The sequence below is a fragment of the Calidris pugnax genome, unplaced genomic scaffold, assembly GCF_001431845.1.
Source record: "Calidris pugnax isolate Ruff unplaced genomic scaffold, ASM143184v1 scaffold303, whole genome shotgun sequence".
NCBI classification, from domain to species: Eukaryota; Metazoa; Chordata; class Aves; order Charadriiformes; family Scolopacidae; genus Calidris; species Calidris pugnax.
Window position 1 is genome coordinate 74580 of NW_015091087.1, and position 7252 is coordinate 81831.

The following is a 7252-nucleotide window of genomic DNA, read 5'->3' on the forward strand; positions in this document are numbered from 1 at the left end:
CCTACTATGGCGAGAAGAAACGTACAGATGATGACATCTATTAATATATTGCAATCTTTAGGGTTGTGTCACATGCTTGGATCGCACACATCCGTTTGTGCAGGCAATATCCACTGCATTACAGCAACTTCAGAAAAGAAACAAAAAGAAAAAATCATGCATTTCAATCTGTAATGCTCTTTACAGTTTCTGTATCCTGACCAGTGCAGTCACTGCAAGAGTCTCTGCAGCTGCCAGCCCCACACATGCTGGCCTGGTTTTCCCTAAGCAATCCTGTTGTCCCTAAACCCGAAAGGTTGATAATGCACCTGAAGTTAGTTACTGACCTGTAGTGCTCCATCGTCTTGGTGAAAAGAAAGAGCTCATCACCACTGATGTTAAACTCCTACATTTGGGCTACGAAACCACTGGTCTTGCTTCCTGGACCCCCAACACTTCATTCCAAGAATCTGACTTAATGAACTATAAAATTATTTCAGTCCTTCCTTTTTCACTTTCAGACATAAGGGCTGTCAGATTGGGTGACCTATCTTATATTACATCTAAGATCAGGCTGTTACTAGATGAGTGACTTACGCAATAGAGGTGGGAGTCTCTTAACAGTAACCCTGGTCACAAGAGCCAGGCAAGTTCCCAGCAAATAACCCAGGTGTTTACCGGGCTCAAAAAGAGCAAAACTGCAGGAAATTGGGTTTGATGTCTTTGGAGAGATTGTACCTACCAACTACTGCAAACACAGTCATTGCATTGACTGGGGAATCAAGCCGTCCACCAGCAAGCTGCTCAACGAGCAGCAGAACTGGCATCACCTGCTTTTCTGGAGATTCCTGCCCCCCTGCCCTTATCATACACGTACACCCCTCCACTCCAGTCACTTCAACTCTCCTCTCGTGGCCTTTACCCACCACACTCCATCCCTTTCCTTCCCCTCACTCCCTGTCCTCTGCTCCCACCTTACCCAAGACTAGTTTGCCTAGGCCAGGTGCACCACATCCTTGGGCTCGCTCCCAACCACATTGATGCTGACTGGTCAACTTCTCATTACCCATCACCACATACGTGTAAGGACTGGGTTCTGCCTGACTTTCCCTCGGTGAGGCAACGCTTTGGGTTTCCCATCTGTACGCAGCACCAGTGACCAGTTTTCCTCACACTACTACAACTGCAGACTCTTTGAAGGCACAGCCTCTTGCAAAATACAGCTGAAGCAGGCTAAAGGGTTCAAAGTGAGTTTATAGTGCAATAATATATGCAGACCTGCCTTAGAAAACTTAACTAAAACCATGTATCTACAGAGTAGCAGTGCAGTTTCCAGATAGCACCGTGTCCTCAGATACACCTAACAAAGATCAACACTTTTCATCAACTTTCTTCGGAAGAGCTCTGTCCTGGCTGACTTTTTACCCGGAAAATATCCTAATCACATGCACCAGTACCAGGAACTTTAAGCTAAAATATTATATTTGGAGGTGCAAAAGTCTGGTTTAAAATAACTCTGGAAGAAATGAAAGATAGAACCCCAATTTTTTTTAGGAGCTGTCTGCTGAGAAGGCCATGTCACTTTGCGGTCAGATATTACTGAGTGTTTATAAACAGAAATGTGCAAGTCTAGCAGCTATAAATATAGAGATAGATTCTTTTAGGGAAGCTGGTGTCATTCTGTGGTTTCGCTGTGCTGATGATTCATTTATACAGCTCAAGAGGCTAGAGCATAGCTGTGAAATTCCTAACTCGAAGACCAGGCTATTCCCCATATGTCTCACTCATTGCTCATCTCACCAGATCGCTATTTCCCACACCGGGGCTACACGCAGCTGCCTTCCCGCATTTGAGTGGATTTTGCTCTTTTGGACATCCCCATAAAATAACGAACATCTCAAGTAATATTTAGGGCTCTGGCAGTTCCTTGCAACAGAGGCTTTCAAAAGGCCTCCACAAACGAGGTTCCTCTGTTCATTATCCCTAGGAAGGGGAAATTCAGACATCATGGAGTGGGGATAAAACCATTTCTATAAGGGACATTTAAGGTGCCAGCATTTCCTAGCGACTCATAGGATCTGATGTCTGTCTTGGAGGAACTCATCCAAGTGAGTGCCCAGCGACAGGACAAAAGGTAATGGGCACAAAATGGAACATAGAAAATTCAATCTGGAACCTACAGAAAAACTTCTTTACTTTGAGGATAACAGAGAACTGGAACAGGCTGCCCAGAGAGGTTGTGGAGTCACCTTCTCTGGAGACATTCAAAACCTACCTGGACGAGTTCCTGTGCAACCTGCTCTAGGTGGACGTGCTTTGGCAGGGGGGAATTGGACTAGATGATCTCCAAAGGTCTCTTCCAACCTCCACCATTCTGTGATTCTGTGGAGTGACCCTGTGGCTGATACTGTTTGGCACCCAGCAACTGTACTCACATAGAACTTTGCTATTTATTCAGTTATTCAGTTTGGCTGAGCCAGCTTCACTTCATTAAAAGAAGGAGAAAATTTCTCTGGTTCACATAAGAATAAGATGGTGAGGCATTAAGAAATATTGAATGTTGAAAGCTGGCTGGCAGGCAGATGCAAAGTAAACCACAACTATTGCACCAACACATGTTCTTGGGCTTTATTGATATGGGCAAACCTGGTTTTAATAATTTATGATGTCCTTGTGCACAGTTCCCAGATGGGCTCTTGGGGAGCACAGAAATGGAAAGAGAATTAAAGAAGCTATCCAGCTCTGAGAAACACCAAATACATGGGACAGAAAGAGAAAGACTAAACAGAGGAATTAACCCGATGCACAGCAGATGCCAAGAATACAAGAATTGGCATGCTTATGCAGGGAAATAAGTGCTGTCATATATCAGTTGTGTATGACTGACTGGGAGAAACAGAAGGAGATAGGCCAAGAGACATACGCTTTGTCATGAGGGAGTGTTCATTTGGCCAGAGCAGCAACAGCCTGGTTAGAGATTGCCTCCCTGCTACTCCATGGGCTCCTGGGATTTCCACATGCCCTTTCACTGCAAAAGAAACCAGGCAGGCTGTGAAGAATAATTACGCTGTCAAGAGCTGGAAGGGGAAGGGAGGAGAAGACCCTCATTGTAGAAGTCGACAGGCTGCAAAGGAACAAAGTAATGGCCAGAAAGGTCCAGAGACAGCAGCACTGGGGCCAGAAGTACTTCAAGCAACAAAAAGTGCCTCACCTGCCCTCACCACAAATGGAGTTTGGGTTTGCCAAGGGGACTCTCCTTGCATCAGTCACCCTCATCACCGTATGCATCACACCCGTGTTTGCAATACTTCGCTGGGACACTGAGAGATCTTCATCCTCCCCACTAGTGCTGCACACAGACTGCCAGCAGCAGATTAAATTGTCTGTGCACAGAGACGCAGTTGTAGGCCTGTGAAATAAAGAAATAATTTCTAAAAAGTGTGATTTGCTGGAATTTTATTTGAGGGAGAAGACCATCCTTGGGCACAACAACATAGGCACAGAGACGCAGTTGTAGGCCGGTGAAATAAAGAAATAATTTCTAAAAAAGTGTGATTAGCTGGCATTTTATTTGACGGAGAAGACCATCCTTGGGCACAACAACATATGATGCAATGTGGACAAGCAGTGAAGGAGGATTGTTGCTAAGCTGAGTTTGTTGGAAGTTGTAGAGTGGTGTCTCTGTCCCTATACACTGAACTGAGGGTAATTTAAATTGCTAAATAGTGACAGTTTTCACCACATCCAAATGCCTCTCTAAAATTACAATGCAAGTGGGAAAAAAATCTCTTACTGCCCTTTCTTCTCCCATGGATGAAATTACGTGTCTGCTGAATTTTGTTCCTGGTGTGTCACACGGTGGCTTCACTAGCATAAAGTCTCAGATGCTGATAATTACATGCTGCAAATAAAATCAGTAGGATCACAAGCATGGATGCATGTGTACTTCTTTGCAGATTTGCAAATGATGACTGACGAGGTAGGTGGACCACAGCTCGCAGCTCAGCTTGGGCACTTCCCCAAGCTACCAGCCATTCCCACTGCTCAGATGGAGTAAGCCTACAGGATATATTATACTGTCTACCGTGCCACAGTGCAGGGCTTTAGGCAAAGATGCAGCTCCGACATGGTCACTCACCGTGTCAGAACTGACCGGTGGGGCTAACTGGGAGCTAATGCTGCCGAGGAGAACAGAGAGCAGATGTTTCCCACAGCTGTGGCATCTTCCCAGACCGCAGGCAGTGAGTCAGTAGGGGCACTGAGCTTGCTGAGTAGCCCTTTTTTTCCCCTCCATTTCCAAAATCACAGTGTTTGCTTGCAATCATGATCAGTCTTTTCATATATGAAGCAACACAGCCTGCTCTGTGGTCTGGTATGTGAAAAGTGTAGAGGGATTTAAAAACACAGCGGTGATTTCGAAAAGCCCATGGTAAGAGCAGACAGGGGAGGAACTGTGTCCAACTGAGGAGCATGAAGTCGTATAGAGTTACATGAGGGAGAACAACAGGTACAATTCCAGATTTCTAGATCATTTATGGTGCTTGGCTTAAGCAGTCAACCCAGCAAAGAGGGAATTCCAGAAGCAAAGAGAAAAACACTTGACAAAGATTTTTGTTCATGATTGCCCTTTTGTTAGCTGAACTTAAATTTAATTGGTTAATAAGTAACTTCATAGCTATGAAAAACAGTGACCAATATATGTCCTATGATTAGGGAAAAGTTGAGCTACCGTGGATCATACATTACTGTAGGTGTACTGGGAGGATAATATTAACCACTAATTTTTAATTACATGTTCCTGAATGAAGTCTTTGTCTCACTAAGAAGATGAAGTCATTTGTTTAATGCAAGCAGTAAATCTTTTCTTTTGTCTCAGTTTTACTATCCTTCTGACACAGAAGTATATTTCACACACTTGTTGTAAGAAGCAGGAGTATGAAATACACTCAGTGAACACAGTTACTCGAGGTATTCCTTTCCTACTCCACTTTCTCAATTCAATATGTAATTCACTATCACAGGAGTTGGGGGAAGGAAGAGGGGCTTGGGTGGAGGGGACAGTGCAACACATATACAGTGCATGTGGTATAGAAACAAAGACACCAAAGTTTCAGTTGTACGTGGCATCCTCCCTTAGTACTTGTCCTGTGTTCAGTGTTACGATGGTCAGCAATTCTGACTGGCATCAAGAGTTACTAGGGAAAAATTAAGACAAGATTAGACTTGTTCTGGATGAGTGATATAATGGAAGAGTGGGTTACAAATAAATTAATAACAAATTAGTAGATGCAACAGATGATACTGTGTCTCAATGGGTGGGGGGGAGAGGGGGAGGGAGGAATCAGTGTATTTGAAAACAGGAATTAGGAGAAATAGTCAGTTCAGAAGAAAAAAAAAAACAATCCAAATATTACCATTTTGCTCCTAAAGAAGAAATGCAAGAGCACCTAAAGTGGTGTTATGTGGTAACGTTTGCTGGCAATAAAGATGAGGTAGGCTTAGTCTTTCTTTTTCTCTTATATTTATCTGTTCAGTTGGTGCACATACACTGTAAAGCAGTGAAAAAAGAAATCAGTTCAGAAGAAAAAAAACCAATCCAAATATCACCATTTTGCTCCTAAAGAAGAAATGCAAGAGCACCTAAAGTGGTGTTACATGGTAACATTTGCTGGCAATAAAGATGAGGTAGGCTTAGTCTTTCTTTTTCTCTTATATTTATCTGTTCAGTTGGAGCACATGCACTGTAAAGCAGTGAAAAAAAGTAAGATTTTGTACCATTCATTCAGGTTAATGCATACATTTATTTTAATAAAAACAGCTGAACTTGGAGGGTTCTGTTATATTCACAAAGGCTGACCATGTAACAGGAGTATGAATATACATGGGGCAGCAAAACTAATCTTAGGAGGATTTCAGTCTTCAAATGCACAGACCTAAGCCCTTCTCCAGTACATGGTGTTCTGTACTAGTTGAAAAGGGAACTCATCGTTGCAGCAACTGTTTTTTAAAGACTTTGGGAGGATTTTGTACATGATGGGAAATCAAGATGATATTTAATGTCATTTTTTAAATCATTCCTATCAATTCTATCTTGAAAAAAAATAAAGAAGAGGTTTTAACAAGAATACAAATTTTCCTTAATTGCAAGCTGGAGGAGCATTCAGATTTAGTTAATTGGAAGTAAGGAGAACCCAACATGAGGGTTTACCATGTACAGGGAAATTTGAGTAACTTTAATGAAAGATTGCAAGAAAGTGGTGGGTTTTCCTTCAAAGCATCCTTGGATTGAAAGATGCCTTCCCAACAAAACTGAGATCCCTGTTGGTCCTTCTGGCTGTAGCTTCCAGGGTCTGCTGTCTTAGGGACATCTATTTCACTGGGGAACCAGCAGAGCCCTGAGGTCATCAAACCTGACCTTCTCAGAAGTGCTGAGCCATTCACTTTGTCTTCATGGAAAGCTGAAAGATCTCAGGACGTCTACAAGTTACTATTTTGATTAATGTACAAGTTCTTGTGAATAGACTTCCCAGGCAGTGTGGTTTCGTCAGGATGTATGAATAATTGATATGGTTCTTGGCTTGATACCATAGTTACGGGAATAAAAGAAAAAATAAGGAACTGAATTTAACCATTTAATACCACAATGATATGGCAGCACTATTTGGAACCTTTAACCATCTTTGGCTCCCTTGAAGTTGTAACTGGCCAGCTTGGCACAGCAAGGACACAGGACCCAGTAACAGGGTACCTTGCTGTTCCTCAGTGGTTCAGAGCTGCTGCCACTTCATGACATGCTTATGAAACTGAACTGAGATGAGAGGGTTGTAATTACATGTCCCATGCAGAAGCCACAGGATCTTTGTCTGGATTTTAAAATACCCAAGAAAATCATGGAGATATGAAGGCATATACTCCTTGGCATTCCAATGGTAATTTTTAGAGTAATTAGAAACTCCCTCTCTCTCTTTCTATATGTACATTGAGACAAAAGAGAGAGAAGAGAAGAGAAGAGAAGAGAAGAGAAGAGAAGAGAAGAGAAGAGAAGAGAAGAGAAGAGAAGAGAAGAGAAGAGAAGAGAAGAGAAGAGAAGAGAAGAGAAGAGAAGAGAAGAGAAGAGAAGAGAAGAGAAGAGAAGAGAAGAGAAGAGAAGAGAAGAGAAGAGAAGAGAAGAGAAGAGAAGAGAAGAGAAGAGAAGAGAAGAGAAGAGAAGAGAAGAGAAGAGAAGAGAAGAGAAGAGAAGAGAAGAGAAGAGAAGAGAAGAGAAGAGAAGAGA